The following is a 17,852-nucleotide window of genomic DNA, read 5'->3' on the forward strand; positions in this document are numbered from 1 at the left end:
GTATGCATTGTACTGTAGGATATAAAAACCACCCCCACCTATGGAATGTTAAGCTGACACCCAAGACAGTCAAAGCCTCCCAGAATTCAATATGCCACTATTTTCTGGTTGTACCAAAAAATAAACAACCAGCAAATGATTTCACCTCTTAAAAAAAATCATTTACACCTAAAAAATGGGATGGGGTGGGCTTCCCTCCTTCTTAAAAATGTTTCTAGAGCTACTAAATAACTTGCATTTACAAAATAGTTGATAAAAATATTCCTCTGGATTGTACAAGAAGAGAGACAGGGACCACTGATAACACATGGTGTATGGTATTAATCGGACTTGGCTTCTTTCTCTTCTGCTTCATCAGAGGCTGGACTCTCCTCGTTTTTCATTTTTCCATTTTCTGCAGGCAAGTCTTCTTTAGCTTCTTGGTGAGCCACCTCGGCCTGTTTTCCCTTTGCTCATCTCTTCCCCTTTGCTTGCACTTTCTTGTCTGATGACTTACCCTTCCCGGCAGCCTTCTTGGGCTTCGCTTCTACCTTCGCGGGGGCCGACCTCCTCTTGGGCTCCTCCTTGGCCACCCCCTCGGCAGATCTGACCTTCCTCTTGGGCATCCTGGCGGCGCGGAGGGCGCATGCCAGGTGCCTGCAGGCCCCGGTGCTCCAAGAGCCTTCGCGGAGCTGGGCTGCCTGGCCGCCGCCGCTCCTTCCACCGCCCGAGCTGCTGGGACCCGACACAAAGTGATATTTTCAAAGGTAGTGAACTTCCTAGATTTAAAGGGAAATTCCTTCAAACTCAGTGTTTAGATACAGTTGCATTTTTCCTAAGAACACCTTAGGCCCATGATGTCATATTCAGTTGGCCACGTGGGGCTTAGGCACTTGATCTAAAACCCAGCAGACCGGAGGGGTGGGGTAAAGAAGGGAAAAAAGAGAGAGAAGGAGAGTGTAAGAGACAAGAGAGGAGAGGAGCTAGTGAGGAGAGAAGAGAGAGATGAGAGGAGAGAGCAAGCAGGAGAGAAGAGAGAAGAGAAAGGAGACCAGAGGAGGAGGCTAGAGAACCACGTATTCAGGAACAGCTCCTTTTAAAACTTTGCTGGAGGGTGGCCAGGGAAGCAGGAGCATCCCATTAGGATGGGGATGGAGCTTGACACCGGTGGTTGGGCCACGTGGCTACCTGGCTTCCAGCAATGGCAGCGGGGAGAGGCAGGACATGGTGGACATGGTGGTGGGGTGGAAGAATGTGCATATGGGGGCAGGATGTTCCTGGCTAGCTGTGGGGTCCCCAGGAACTCAGGAGGGTCTGAAAAGGTGGAGGGTGGAGAGTTTGGCAGTAACACAGAAGAGGCGCCCTTAGGAGGTGGGGGCCCGATCTTGACCAGCAAGACCTGGGCTGTGGAGCAGGCAGAGAGGAAAATAAGGGAGAAGGGAGTAGGACGGGAGCAGAGGTCTCAGAAAGCTTGGACATATGGGACCTCTGACCATTTTTTTTCTCCCTGCAGCAGAAATTCTTAAGGTAATTGGGCCATGCCTGGGTGGAGTAGAAGATTAGGCATTTACGCTGTAGGTCCTGGGCCAGTCCCAGTTTCTTCAAGTTCTTTAGGAGGCAGACCAGGGGGCATGTTGAGTCCCACCCTCGGGATTGGCCAGATCCCATGGTCTTCCCGGTAGCCCGGATCAACTGAAATTCGGGTAAGGCATCCCCTGTCCTGGACTTCAGTAGACGGATTAGAGGTCAGTCCTCTGCGGGGCCAAGCCAGTGGCGGGACGTCTCCACAGCCACTGGGAGGCTAAACAGCGGAGAACAGAGCCCACGTGCGCATGATTTGGAGGTCTCTGTCCAGACAGAGAGCTAGCTGAAGATCGCAGAGACTGGGCCAACCCAGAGGAGGGAGGGAGAGCAGGGGAGGAGTTACTTACAGTTGGCCTAGTGTGGTTCGTAGTCAGCCTGGGGCACCAGACAGTTTCAAGGAGCCAGGGGGCCTCAAACCCAGAAAGGGGAGGCGCGCACCCTCAGCTCCCGAGTTTTGGCACCATCTGCAAGGTGTCTGGTGGGTAACAAATCTTCCCAGGTAGACGAATCATTTAATTCACATGCTTTTATTGGGATTCTGCTCCCGGGCGAGGTTCCCTGGTCCCAACAGAGCAGGGGCCGGGGAAGTCGCCATAAATAAGTAAATCTTTTAAAAAAAGCCTAGTACCCAGTTCTCAGCCTGGGCACCTACTATGTGCCAGCTGCTGCACTAGGTGAGGATACAGTGAGCGAGGCATGAGTGCACAGTGACACACAGACCATAAACCAATGATCATGAACAATTACGGAAAACACTGCAAAACTTTGACCCTGGCTCTTTGCAGGTCACAGCACCTCCTAGCTCCTGCTGATGGCTGCCCCTGAATCTCCCACCTTTGCTTCAGACCTGTGCTTCTCACGCATTCCTGGTCAAGCTGAGGGGTGGAAACTCAACAGGGCTGCTGCCCAAGATGCCAGGCAGAGGAAATCCCTCTAACTTTGCTTGGAGCTCCCTCCCAGCCTTGGACAGGAGCAGCCATAGTTCATCTCCAGCAACTGGCCAAGGGGGCTGATGGGAAACTACAACACTTGGTCACTACAGAGACCCACAGCTTCCCCGATTCCTGCTCAACATGTGCCTGGCTCCCCCAACACCAGGAGCTGACTCCCCACAAGCTAGGCACCCTGTGGGAAAGGGGATGCAATGATGGACCACACAAGCCCAATCCCTGCCCCAAGGAACCACGACCCAGAAGAAACTCATAGCTGGTATTATTGAGAGCCTGCTCTATACAGAGCCTGGACTAAGCACTTCATATGGGTTATCTTCGAGAAGTGCACCATTTCGAGGATGTGGGATAAAAGACACACTAACCCACTGTTGGTGGGAATGCAAACTGGTAAAGCCACTATGGAAGACAGTTTGGAGATTCCTCAGAAACCTGAATATAACCCTACCATACAACCCAGCCATCCCACTCCTGGGAATTTACCCAAAGGAAATTAAATTGGCAAGTAAAAGAGCTATCTGCACCTTAATGTTTATTGCAGCTCAATTCACAATAGCTAAGACATGGAATCAACCTAAATGCCCATCAACAGAAGACTGGATAAAGAAATTATGGGATATATACTCTATAGAATACTATACAGTGGTAAAAAAATGAAATCTGGTCATTTGCAACAAAATGGAGGAATCTGGAAAACATCATGCTGAGTGAAATAAGCCAGTCCCAAAGGGACAAATATCATATGTTCTCCCTGATCTGTGACAACTAACCGAGCATCTAAAAGGAAACCTGTAGAAGTGAAACTGACACTGTGAGAAACAATGACTTGATCAGCCCTTGTTCTGACTGTCGAGGAACAGCTTACTATTTTATTCTTTTTAGTATTTTTTTGTTCTATTTAATACCATTGGTTGAACTCTTTAATTAACACACAATTATTCTTAGGTATTTAAATTTAAATGGAAATTAATCTCTTAAAAATAAGAGTGGGAATAAGAAAGGGAAGAGATGTACAGTTTGGCACATGCTCATTTGGACTTACCCCTAATGGTAGAGCTAGAAACGAGCCATAGGATTCCAAATCCCATTAAGTTGTCATGTACCAATGCCATCTTAATAGTTAAAGTGATCAGTTTAAGTTCATAATTGATCATAAAGATAGGATTAAGTGTCAGAGGTATCAAATAAACAAGACCAGTGTCTGCTAATAGTAACTAGATATAGATAGAATTAAAAAGGAGAGAAGGATCCAACATGGGAAGTGGGATACACAGCAGACTCATAGAATGACAGATGTCCTAAATAGCACTCTGGCCTCAGATTCAGCCTGTAAGGCATTTGGATCTGGCTAAAAAGCCCATGAGAGGTTTGCAGGCATAGAAAGCCAAGACACTGTGGCAAAAAAAAAAGTGACCTAAATGAAAGATCTCTGTGAGTGAGATCCAAGCGGGAAGAACGGGCCATCAAAGAAGGTGGTACCTTTCTCTGAAAGGAGGAGAGAACTTCCACTTTGGCTATGGCCTTTTGTAAATAAGGTCAGAGTTTGTGAACTCAAGAGGCTTCTATAGCCTTGGCAGCTCATGACAAGAGCCTCGGGTGATTACTGATGTCATAAATAAGAGTGTCAATTGTTAAATCAACAAAAGAGTCACTGTGCATCTACTCCCCATGTAGGATCTCTGTCCTTAATGTGTTGTACTATGCAAATTAACAGTAAAAGTAGTATTGAAACAGTACTTTATACTTTGTGTTTCTGTGTGGGTGCAAACTGTTGAAATCTTTACTTAGTATATACTAAATTGATCTTCTGTATATAAAGATAATTGAAATGAATCTTAATGCAGAATGGGATGGGAGAGGGAGTGGGAGATGGGATGGTTGTGGGTGGGAGGGTGGTTATGGGGGGAAAAATCACTGTAATCCAAAAGTTGTACTTTTGAAATTTATATTTATTAAATAAAAGTTTTTTTTTTTTTTTTAAAAGAGAAGTGCGCCATTTAAGGAACACATCAGGCTGAACCATAGTAAGGAAGGGCCTTGCCCAATCCTGCTAGATGGCCTGGGCTCTGGGGCAATCCAGAGATCCTATAGCTTGGATCCTAACACCGTGCTTTCTTTCCTAGCTTGGCTCAAGCCTCATCCCCATGGAGTCTTCTGGAATCCTCCCTCCCAGGGGGCTGGGATCTCCGCACCTGTCCTCTGGAGCTTCGCCCCACACGCCTGTTACATCTGAACCCTGGGTTCCTTCCCCCAAGGTGGGTTTTCATCTCATCAAATTACAGAGCTTTTAAGGGGCCTAAGGATGACCCTTCAAGACCCCCACTTCACAGGAAAACAAGTGTCTTGAGTGGGTTCTATTTCCTTCTATCTCCCCAGATCAGTTCCTCTTTCTTCTGATATGTCGCAGCCCCGCCACCAGAGTCAGGGACTGGTATGATACCCGCACTTGCCTTCTGATGCATGCCAAAACAGCACCCCCCCCCCAAATGCCTGGTTTCAGCCAAAGGGCTGGTTTCAGGGGCCCTTCGCCCCACAGGGTGAAGCTTAGTTGGCATTCTGGTTGCCTTGATGCACCCATATCCCCCACCCCTGGAGATCAACCCCAACCACATCCTGCACCACCACCCAACAGAGATGGGAGCAAGGCTGGGGCACCTTCACCCCCACCCCAGGCTCCCCTTCATCTAGTGCAGATGAAGATGGACAGTGAACCGTCAGCCAGAGCTCCCCACAGAGCTAGGCTTCCGGGAGCCTCCTACCTGCTCCAGCGACCCTGCTGAGTGCCCTGCTGCACTCCTAGCATTCCCAGTGTTTTGGTGGTTGTTGCCAGCAGCCCTTTGACTGGACATGCAGGGTTGGTGGAGGAGCCCTCATTTCTGTTTCTTAAGTGGAGCACCTTTTCTTATAACTCATGTACTCCCTTAAGCAAGGAATTCAGAATGAAATCACACAGCCTTTGGAAGATTCTCTTAGATATCACAATTAAGTCAAATCCTTATTTCCATTGCACTCTAAACTACACTCATTGGTGCTGTGTTGGGGAAAAGAGTCCATCATGTGATATTTGGGCAAGATGATTCCTCCTTGGTTTTCTTGACAATGCTTGGCTTATTGAGACCTACTTAGGCCCAACATATGGCAGAAATAATCAAAAGTAGATGGGAGACTGCTGTCTCTGTACCACAGATTTTTTTTAAAATTTTTATTTTTTAACTTTTGTTTAATAAATGTAATTTCCAAAGTACAACTTTTGGATTATAGCGGCTTTTCCCCCCCATAACCTCCCTCCCACCCACAACCATCCCATCTCCCACTCCCTCTCCCATCTCATTCACATCAAGATTCATTTTCAATTATCTTTATATACAGAAGATCAACTTAGTATATACTAAGTAAAGATTTCAACAGTTTGCACCCACACAGAAACACAAAGTATAAAGTACTGTTAGAGTACTAGTTATAGCATTACTTCACATTGGACAACACATTAAGGACAGAGATCCTACATGGGGAGTAAGTGCACAGTGACTCTTTTGTTGATTTAACAATTGACACTCTTATTTATGGTGTCAGTAATCACCCAAGGCTCTCGTCATGAGTTGCCAAGGCTATGGAAGCCTCTTGAGTTTGCATCTCTGATCTTATTTAGACAAGGTCATAGTCAAAGTGGAAGTTCTCTCCTCCCTTCAGAGAAAGTGTACCACAGATTTAACAACTCTTTCACTTGGGTAAAGCAGATGATAGACTACAGCAAATAGTCTTGATACTTCATACAAGGATTTCAACCATTGGTGACTGAGTCAGACCCAATGCTCTATCACTGGGACTACTAGATAAAGTGTCCAGAAAATTCGATGTGATGGAAACGTGGGAATGACAAGTCTATATACAACATTGACGAAGTTACAGAAGACAGAACATCTCCACTCATCAACCCCTTAAGATTAAGCAATGGAATTCTCTTAGTAGGGAATGAGACAGGGAGTTGGGTGAGGTAATTGAGCCACTTGGGGATAATAGTTCCTGTTATCTCAAGACCTACAGGAAATGGATTTGGTTCTCCTTGCTCTGAAGATAAACAGGCCCTCTTCTAGATCAGGCTCAAACCAATTTAGGGGACCAAGGATGGTCTAGATTGACCTAAAGCGCATTGAAATACATTAACATGATAATGACACACAAACCAGACTCCATTACAGGAAACATCCGATCACATAAGGAGTGAGAAAGGGTGGTAGGTAGATTTTGGGAGATTTCCAGCTACTTCTGAGAGAAAGCATGTATATTCCTCTTCTTTATTAGAACTTAACTTTCTTTTATTATAATGTAGCTTGCCTTCATTAAATGACCCATGCAGTGTTAAGCACAGTTCAGAGATGGGCTACTCCCCTCTGAGTAGGTCCCACTCTGTCTGTGGAGTATGGATCATTGCTTTCTCAATAAAATGCTTACCACTTACTATTTTTATTCTCCAGCTGGCTTTTGAACTGTGCCTTGAAGTCAAGTCAAGGACCTGGACACAAGGCAGCCTTTGCTAGTATGAGATGGTGATCTAGCTCTTTCCAAAATGAATGGCCAATTGTCTCAATTACATTAAAATAACTCTCTCTTTTTATTTTTTAAAAATAAATTTATTGTGTATATTTAAGGTACACAACATAATGCTGTAAGATACATATATATATAGTAAGAATGGTTATTATAGTTTAATAAATTAACATATCAATTTTCTCACATAGTAACCCATTTCTTTCCTGTAGCAAGAACAGCTATAATCTACTCATTTCACAAAAATCCTTGTTACAACACACTATTAACTAAAGTCCTCATTGTTTCAACTTCATTTATTGAAGATTCAGTCTTTCTCTATTGATTTAAAATAGCATGTCTACCATAAACCAAGTTCCCATACTTACATGGGTTAGTTTCTAGGCACTCTATCTTTTTTCTTTTTTCTTTTCTAAGATTTTATTTATTTTTTGAGAAGTAGAGTTACAAACAGAGAGAGGGAGAGACAGAGAGAAAGGTTTTCCATTTGATGGTTCACACCCTAAATGGCTGCAATGGCCAGAGCTGGGCCGATTCAAAGCCACGAGCCAGATGCTTTTTCTGGGTATCCCATGTGAGTGCAGGGTCCTAAGCACTTGGGCCATCTTCCACTGCTTTCCCAGGCCATAGCATAGAGGATTGGAAAAAGAGAGCCAGGGCATGAACCAGCACCCACATTGGATGCTGGTGCTGGTTTAGCCTACTACGTCACAGTGCTGGTCTCACACTCTATTTTTTTCTGCTGATTTGTTTACCTAATCCTGAATCAACACCACACTTATTTAATTCTTATAGCCTTATAGGATAGCTTCATATCTTGTGGGTAAAACTTCCTCTTTATGTTTTTATTTAAAAATTGTCTTGGTGGCCTTGTCCAGCCCCAATAGCTGCAGCCATTTGGGGGAGTGAACCAATGGTTGGAAGACCTCTTTCTCTCTCTAACTCTCTAACTCTCCTCTCTCTCTGTAACTCTGTCTTTCAAGTAAATAAATAATTCAATCTTTTAAAAATTGTCTTGGCTATTTGATGTTGACTCCATCTCTTCCTCTTTTTTTTTTTTAAATAACACATTTGTTGAGCCACTAATTCATGCACTCTAAATTAACCCATTTAAAGCATACAATTCCTGGTTGTTAGTATATTCTCATACATCAGACACCACCACTGTAATCAATTTTAGAACAGTTTCATCATCCTAAAAAGCAACCCTGTGCCTAATAATATTCACTCCCCGTTTTCCCCTTTTTCTGCCATGGCAACCATTAATCTGTTTTCTGTTTCTATGGAATGGCACATTCTGGACATTAAATAAAAAGAGTCAAACTGTATGTGATCTTTTGTGCCTGCCTTCTTTAACTTAACATAATGTTTTCAAGTTTCGGCTGTGATGTAGCATGTATCAGCACTTTTTTTTTTAAATAACTAAGTAACATTCCACTGTAACATTTTATTTATCTGTTCATCAAATGGTAGACATCTGGGTTGTTTACACCTTTTGGCTATTATGAATAATGCTACTATGAACATTCATACATAGATTTCTGTGAGGACATATGCTTTTGTTTTCCTTGAGTATTCATAGGAGTGGAATTGCTGAGTCATATGATAACTCAATGTTTATTTGAATAACTGCCAGTGTTCTAGTTCAATCGCATCCATTTAACAGACGAAGAGACTTGGACAAAGATGTGAAATGAATTACTTGAATTGTAGTGACTTTGGTGCACTATTTTGTTGAAGTTTTCATTTATGTAAAAGCAACATCTCTGAAAAGTTCGAAGCTTGCCTTACTGACAATTATATCTCTCAACAGGAGAAGTAACAAGAGGAACTGCTACCTTAGTCTCGATTCTGACAAATACAGTGGAACTGTGAAATGGCAGGAGCCTTGGGGAAAGCAACCGTATTTTAACATGCATGTTTGTCAAGGAAGAAACATGAGGTAAAGTGGTGTGCCTCAATTTTATGAAGAAATTTAAAACGATGAAAGAATATGTGATATATTCCCTGGGTCTTTGCCTGGCACTCTGAAAGGGAAAATGACTTGACAGGATGACAGGCTTTTAAAAACCAGAATTTGTTTGAGAAGTATTGATTGATTGTCTACTATGTCCTGTGATACACTCTAGGGATGCAATGCTGAACATGGAAGACACAGTTCCTTTCTTCCTCAAATTTTCATGGACCACATCTTTGTGTACCGGATAGCTAACGCATAGCAGTTGGCCTCCATTGAAGTTCACCTCTAATGTTGTAGTGTAAACTCCATTGGGCTTGGAAACCTTATTTACAATTATCTTCAATGTCTAGAGTGTGTTGTCCAATTTGATAGGCACATGTCATTAGTGAACACTTGAAATGTGAATAGTAGAAAGTGAGGTGTGCTCTAAGTATAAAATGCTGCTGTATTCCAAAGGTGTAGCATGAAAACAGATTTATTTTTCTATTAATTGCATGTTGCTATGGTTTGAACATCCTCTCCAACACTCATTTAATTGCCAGTGTAATGATATTGGGAGGAGGGGCCTTAAAGAGGCTGCTAATGGATTAACACTATCACAGAAGCAAATTAATTATGACAGGGTTGAGCTCCTACTGAAAGGGTAGTTAGCCCCAACCCTTCCCCTCTATTTTGTGCATGCCCTTCTAGCATTTTATGATATAGCACCAAGGCCCTTAGATGCTGGTGCCATGTTCTTCAATTGCCCAGCCTCCAGAACCTTGAGCCAAATACATTTCTCTTCTTTTTAATTTACTTAGTCAGTCTCAGATATTTTGTTATAGTAGCAGAAAATTTACTGGGACATATGTTGAGATGATTATATTTTGGATATTTGGAGCATATCATTGACATTAATATTCCTTGTTTCATATTCATTTTAATTGGGTAGTTAGAAAATTCCAGATTATGTATTCAGCTTATGTTTTATTTCTGTCAGACTATGCTGGTAGAGAACAATGAGCTGCACAATAAAAATATATTTAAGTGAGGGAAAGAAAGAACATCCATGTAAGTTGATGTCACTACATAAGAAACTCTAATGAATTCACAGTTTAAAGATACTTAGAACAGTAGAAGGAAAGATATCTAATCAAAGATGGATGCAGCTCTAGCCTCAGAATCAGCCCTTAAGGTATTCAGATCTTGCTAAAAAGCCCATGAGAGGTTCACAGGCATGGAAAGCCAAGACACTATGACAAAATAAATGACCTAAATGAAAGATCTCTGTGAGTGAGATCCAAGCGGGAAGAACGGGCCATCAAAGAAGGAGGTACCTTTCTCTGAAGGGAGGAGAGAACTTCCACTTTGGCTATGGCCTTGTGTAAATAAGGTCAGAGTTTGTGAACTCAAGAGGCTTCCATAGCTTTGGCAGCTCATGACAAGAGCCTCGGGTGATTACTGATGTCATAAATAAGAGTGTCAATTGTTAAACAAACAACAAGAGTCACTGTGCATCTACTCCCCATGTAGGACCTCTGTCCTTAATGTGGTGTACTATGAGAATTAATGGTAAAAGTAGTATTCAAACAGTACTTTATGCTTTGTGGGTCTGTGTGGGTGCAATCTGTTGAAATCTTTACTTAGTATATACTAAGTTGATCTGTATATAAAGAGAAATAAAAATGAATCTTAATGAAGAGTGGGATGAGAGAGGGAGTAGGAGATGGGATGGTTTTTGAGTGGGAGGGTGGTTATGGGGGGAAAAATCACTATAATCCAAAAGTTGTACTTTCGAAATTTGTATTTATTAAATAAAAGTTTTTAAAAAAGATGGATGCAGAAGAATAGTATGGACCACGACAACTATTTTAGAAAGACTAAGGCCTAGAATGAATTATAGCCTACAGAAACACTGATGAGTCAAAAGATACTCCCTTCTTTTTCTAGTTCAGAGCAAGAACAAGGGGAGAATATTCCTGTTTGTCAGAACAGGTGATGTATTATTAACATACAATATAGAAAAAGTAGAATGTATCAATTCTTATTTTGCTTACATTTTCTTTTTTTTTTTTTGACAGGCAGAGTGGATAGTGAGAGGGAGAGACAGAGAGAAAGGTCTTCCTTTTTGCCGTTGGCTCACTCTCCAATGGCCGCTGTGGCCGGCGCATCGCGCTGATCCAAAGCCAGGAGCCAGGTGCTTCTCCTGGTCTCCCATGCAGGTGCAGGGCCCAACCACTTGGGCCATCCTCCACTGCACTCCCGGGCCATAGCAGAGAGCTGGCCTGGAAGAGGGGCAACCGGAATAGAATCCGGCGCCCTAACTGGGACTAGAACCCGGTGTGCCAGCGCCGCAAGGCGGAGGATTAGCCTGTTAAGCCACGGCGCCGGCTACATTTTCTTTCAAAAAGACATTGCGATGAAGGTTGGGATGCAGAGAAAAAAACACTGTTAAGAGATAGTGGAGTCAAGAAAATAAGGTGATTATGGGAATACTTAAATTGCTCTAAATAAGTTTCTTGTTGCCGGTGAGCTACATGCTAGGACACCAGAAGAATGTATCATTGAGACTGTTAAATTATAAGGAAAAAAATTGTTTCATATTTAAACCCCTTGTATTAGTCAATGATTCTTGTTTCGCATTATTTGAACTATTTGCCATTACAGAAAGACTCATATGTGTTTTAAAATAAAACTGGTGTAGGAAAAAAAATTATATATCCATCTCTTTGGGGAGATAACATATTTTGGATCTCCCTAATCTAGCCCAGTGCCTTGTACAGATTACTGAATAAACATTTGCTGAGATAATTTATTGCATTTCTGGATATAGCTGGTGCTAAATAATGTGTTTTTTTAAAAGATTTATTTATTTTTTTGAAAGGAAGAGTTAGAGATAGGCAGAGGCAGAGGCAGAGAGAGAGAGAGAAAGAGAGAGAGAGAGAGAAAGAGAGAGAGAGAAAGAGAGACACAAAGAGAGGTCCTCCATCTTCTGGTTCACTCCCCAAATGACCACAATGGCCGGAACTGGGCTGATTCAAAGCCAGGAGCCTGGAGCTTCTTCCAGGTCTCCCACCTGGATACAGGAGTCCAAGCACTTGAGCCATCTACTGCTTTCCCAGAAACATTAGCAGGGAATTGGATTGGAAGTGGAGCAACCAGGACTTGAACTGGCACCTACATGGATGCCAGCACTGCAGGCCGTGGCTCTACTCTCTATGCTGCAGTGCCAGCCCCACAAATAATGTTTGTTGAATGATTATCAATGATTTTCAGCAATAAAAAGAATGTTAGAAATTCTATCAGAATGGAAATGACTGAATATTTTATTCTTCAAAATGGATAAGACTATTTTCATGTTTTAACGTGGTAGGCTAGGTATTCAAATCAACTTTCTTCCTGAAGACAACTAAAATGCTAGACCCAATACCATTTAAAGTCTGCTACATATAAGTTAATTATGTGAGCCGACGCTGTGGCACAGTGGGTTAAAAGCCCTGGCCTGAAGCATCGGCATAACATATGGGCTCTGGTTCAAGTCCCAGGTGCTCCACTTCTGATCCAGCTCTCTGCTAATGCTCCTGGTAAAGCAGCAGAAGATGGTCCAAGTCCTTGGGCCCCTGCACCTATGTGGGAGACCTGGAAGAAGCTCCTGGCTCCTGACTTCGGATCGACTCAGCTCTGGCCATTGCAGCCATTTGGAGAGTGAACCAGTGGATGGAAGACCTCTCTCTCTCTCTCTCTCTCTCTCTCTCTCGTGAACCAGTGGATGGAAGACCTCTCTCTCTCTCTCTAATTCTCTTTCAAATAAATAATTATTATTTTTTAAAAAGTCAATTGCATTTCTATATATGAGTGATTAACAATTAGAAGTTGAATTTAGAAAAATTAATATAATTTACAATAGTTACCAAAACTGAAATATGTGAGTGTAAGCCTAATAAAATATGTACAGAACCTACATGCTAAAAACAAAAAAGTACTGATGAAAGAAATCAAAGGAGACCTAAATAAATAGACAAATGCACTATGTTCATTGATTGAACAACTCAACATGTCTAAAATGAGAACAAGTGACAACATTGAATATTTTTCTCCCCAAAGAAACCTTTTATTTCATGAATATAAATTTCTTAAGTACAACTTTAGGAATATAGTAATTCTTCCCACCATATGTGCCCTCCCACCCACATTCCCACCATACCTGACCTCCCTCTCCCCTTGCCAGTGCCATTCTCCATTGAGATTAATTTTTAATTAACTTTGTACACAGAAGAAAAACTCTACACTAAGTAAAGATTTTAACAATTTGCACACACACACGCACACACACCAAAAAAAACTGAGAATGTTTAACTGTTAACTCTCATAATACAACTCATTGAGGACAGAGTTCCTGCATGAGGAGTAAGCACACAGTGACTCCTGTTGTTAAATTAACAATTAACACTCTCATGTATGACATCAGTGATCACCTGAGGCCCTTGTCATGAGCTGCCAAAGCTATGGAAGCCTTTTGAATCCATCAAACTCCGTCAGTATTCAGATAGGGCCATAAGCAAAGTGGAGGTTCTCTCTTCCCTTTAGAGAAAAGTACATCCTTCTTTGATGGCCACTTCTTTCCACTGGGGTCTCACTCACAGAGATCCTTCATGTAGAACATTTTTTTGCCACAGTGTCTTGGCTTTCCATGCCTGCTGTGCTCTCTCATGGGCTTTTCAGCCAGACCAGAATGCCTTAAGGGCTGATTCTGAGGTTAGAGTGTTACTTAAAGTGATTGTCATTCTATGAGTCTGCTGTATGGACTGCTTCCCACGTTGGAACATTTTATCCTTTTTACTTCTATTATTTTTATCAGGTACTTGATCCTATTTATATGATCACTTTAACACTTAATCATGTCTATATATTCACAGGATTTTTAAAAAAGATTTATTTATTTGAAAGTCAGAGTTACACAGAGAGGGGAGAGGCAGAGAGAGAGAGAGAGAGAGAGAGAGAGAGAGAGAGAGAAAGTCTTCTATCTGCTGGTTCACTCCCCAATTGGCCACAATGGCCAGAGCTGTGCTGATCCGAAGCCAGGAGCCAGGAGCCCCCTCCAGGTCTCCCATGCAAGTGCAGTGGCCCAAGAACTTGGGCCCTCTTCCACTGCTTTCCCAGGCCATAGCAGAGAGTTGGATCAGAAGTGGAGCAGCCAGGTCTTGAACTGGCACCCATATGGGATGCTGCCACTGCAGGCAGTTGCTTTATTTGCTATGCCACAGCGCCAGTCCCTTCACAGGTTTTTTTTTCTCTTCTTCATACTATTTGTTGAACTCTTAACATAGTTGATCATATGTGTATAAACCTGTTCTTCAGTTTCTTTTTTTGTTTTCATTTTTTCTTTATACTATTTGTTGAAGTCTTTACTTAACATAGAGTTAGTCATATGTGTATAAAGTGAATTGAAAAAAAAAAAAAACAAAGTCCTGGTTGCTTCACATGCTAAGAATGAAGTGATATTTACAAAATGGGAGGGTCTAACTTGGTCATCATCAGTTAAATTGCTTTGTGAGACAATATGTTTATATTACTGCCCCAAACAAATGACTTCTACGGCACTACACGTTGGTATTTATCCTATTGAATTTCCATTTTGAATCCATGCCATGTTCTTATTTTCAACTGTCAATACTTCAACATATATGAATAAATGAAATTAATGTCAAAAAAAAAATAAAGTGAATTGAAAATAGATCTCAGTAAAAAATAAGAATGGGAATAAGAGAGTATAGAGGAAGTTTGTAAAGTTGTATAGTTCCACACACATTCCTAATGGCTTACTTTTTTTTAAACTTTTACTTAGTAGATATAAATTTCCAAAGTACAGTTTATGGATTACAATGGCTTTTCCCCCCATAACTGCCCTCCCATCCACAGCCCTCCCATCTCCCACTCCCTCTCCCATTCCATTCACATCAAGATTCATTTTAGATTATCTTTATATACAGAAGATCAATTTAGTATATATTAAGTAAAGATTTCATCAGTTTGACCCCACACAGAACACAAAGTGCCAAATAGTGTTTGAGCACTAGTCATATCATTAATTCACATTGAACTACACATTAAGGACAGAGATCCTACATGGGAAGTAAATGCACAGTGACTCCTGTTGTTGACTTAACAAATTGACAGTCTTGTTTAAGGTGTCAGCAATCTCCCCAGGCTCTAGTCGTGAGTTGCCAAGGCCATGGAAGCCCCCTGAGCTCGCCGACTTTGATCTTATTTTGACAAGGCCATAGTCAAAGTGGAAGTTCTCTCCTCCCTTCAGAGAAAGGTACCTACTTCTTTGATGGCCCTATGGGTTTACTTCTAAGGGTACAGTTTAAAAACTTGTCATGGGACTCCAAGTCCCATTAAGCTTGGTGGTAAAAATGCCATCTTAATTGTTAAAGTGATAATATTAAGTGTTAAAGTGAGTACATAGATAGGAATAAGTGTTAAAATGATCATATAAACAGGATATAAATAGGATAACTATGTATTCCTAAAATCATACTTATGAAATTTGTATTCCTTAAAAAATAAGTGAAAAATAAAAAAAACCTGTTCCTCGACAGTCAAGATAAGTGCTATTAAAGTCATTGCTTCTCAAAGTGTCATTTTCACTTCTACATATTTCATTTTAGGTGCTCTATTAATTATCACAGATCAGGGAGAACATATGGTATTTGTCCCTTTGGGACTGACTTATTTCACTAAGTATGATGTTTTCCAGATTCCTCCATTTTGTTGCAAATGACCATATTTCATTCTATTTTTACCACTGTGTAGTATTCCATAGAGTACATTTCCCAAAATTTCTTTATCCAGTCTTCTGTTGATGGGCATTTAGGTTGATTCCATGTCTTAGCTATTGTGCATGCAATAAACATGGAGATGCAGATAACTCTTTTGTTTGATGATTTCATTTCCCTTGGGTAAATGCTGAGGAGTGGGATGGCTGGATTGTATGGTAGGACTATATTCAGATTACTGAGGTATCTACAAACTGTCTTCTATAGTGGCTTTACCAGTTTGCATTCCCACAAACAGTGGGTTAGGGTACCCTTTTCCCCCACACGCTCTCCAGCATTTGTTGTTTGTTGATTTTGTATGAAAGCCATTCTAACTGGGATGAGGTGAAACCTCGTTGTGTTTTTGATTATTTGCATTTCCCTGATGGCTAGTGAACACTGAATATTGGTAAAGATGTAGAGCAATTGGAACTCCCAGTTCACAGTTCCTGTGGTAGGAGTATAAGATGATATGAGCACTTTGGAAAATCATTTGACAATTTCTTCAAAAGTTAAACATGTAGGAAGGTATTTCAAAATTTCAGAGAAAAATGACATAAAAGGGATGAAAAAGGAGTCATTACAACTGATACCACAGAAATACAAAGGATTATAAGAAACTACTGTAAACAACTATATGCAAGCAAATCTTTAAAAAACGGATAAATTTGTGCATACGTACTACTTGTTAAGATTAAATCGATACAACATAGAAAATCTAAACAAACCAATACTAAGTAATGAGATTGAAGCAGTAATTAAAAACCTCCCACAAGTCCAGGACCTGGTAGCATTTTAATAGAATTCTACAAAACATTTATTGAGAAATTAAGTCTGGTACTTCTTAAACTATTCAAAAAATATTGAATAGTATGAACCCTGCCAAACTCTTTTTATGAGGCAAGAATTATTTGGTGTTATTCTGACACCAAAACTGAACAAAGACACAATGCACGAAGAAAACTGCAGACAAATATCCTTCATGAACATAAAAAATTCTCAACAAAATATTATCAACTAGAATCCAATACTACATTAAGATCATAAATCACTACCAAGCGGGATTTATCTCAGGGATGGAAGGATGGTTCAACATCCACAAATCAATAAATGTAATAAATCACATCAATAGAATAAAGAACAAAACCACACAGTCGTTTCAATAGATGCAGAAAAAGCATTTGATAAGATTTGCTTTATAACAAAAGCTCTCAACAAATTAGGAGGTGTAGAAGGAATATACCTCAAAATTATAAAGACTATATGTGACAAAACCATAGCCAATATCATGCTGAATGAGGAAAAGCTGAAAGCATTTCTTCTCAGATATGGAATAAGGCAAGAATGTCTACTTTCTCCAAGTAGTTCAATATAGTATTGGCAGCATTAGCAAGAGCAATTAGGGAAGAGAAATAAAGAACAACAAAATTGGAAAGAAGGAAATCAAAATATCCATGTTTGCTGATCTTATGATTTTGTACATGGGAAAAACCTAAAAACTCCATCAAAAAAGGTGTTAGAACCAATAAATCAATTCAGTAAAGTCACAAAGTATAAAAGCAACATTCAGAAAACAGTAGCATTTTTATACACCAATAATATTTTTTCTGAAAGGGAAATAAAAAAATTCTGGGGCTGGCATTACAGTACAGTGTGTTAAGCTACCTCTTGTGACACACCATTCCATATCAGAGTACTGATTCAAATTCTGGCTGTTCTGCTTCTGATCCAGCTTCCTGCTAAAGAACCTGAGAATGCATGGAGGATGACCCATGTGCTTGGGCCCCTGCCACCCATTTGAAAGTCCAAGATGTATTTTCTTGTTCCTGGCTTTGGCCTGGCCAAGACTGGACTGTTGTGGCCATTTGGGGAGTGAACCAGTGGAAGGAAGATTCTCACTTTCTCTCTCTCTCTTCCTTTCAAGTAAAGAAATAATTTTTTTTTAAAAATAAAGAAATCCCATTCACAATAGCCACAAAATTAAATATTTAGGAATAAATTTAACCAAAGCAGTGAAAGATCTCAACAATGCAA

The 17,852-nt window shown here is 40.9% G+C and overlaps 1 pseudogene; it reads right to left on the reverse strand.

Moving 5' to 3' along the window:
• Positions 1–237: 237 nt before the first annotated feature.
• On the reverse strand, positions 238–605 carry LOC133753769 (non-histone chromosomal protein HMG-14-like; annotated as a pseudogene).
• Positions 606–17,852: the final 17,247 nt, after the last annotated feature.

The sequence above is a fragment of the Lepus europaeus genome, chromosome X, assembly GCF_033115175.1.
Source record: "Lepus europaeus isolate LE1 chromosome X, mLepTim1.pri, whole genome shotgun sequence".
NCBI lineage: Eukaryota > Metazoa > Chordata > Mammalia > Lagomorpha > Leporidae > Lepus > Lepus europaeus.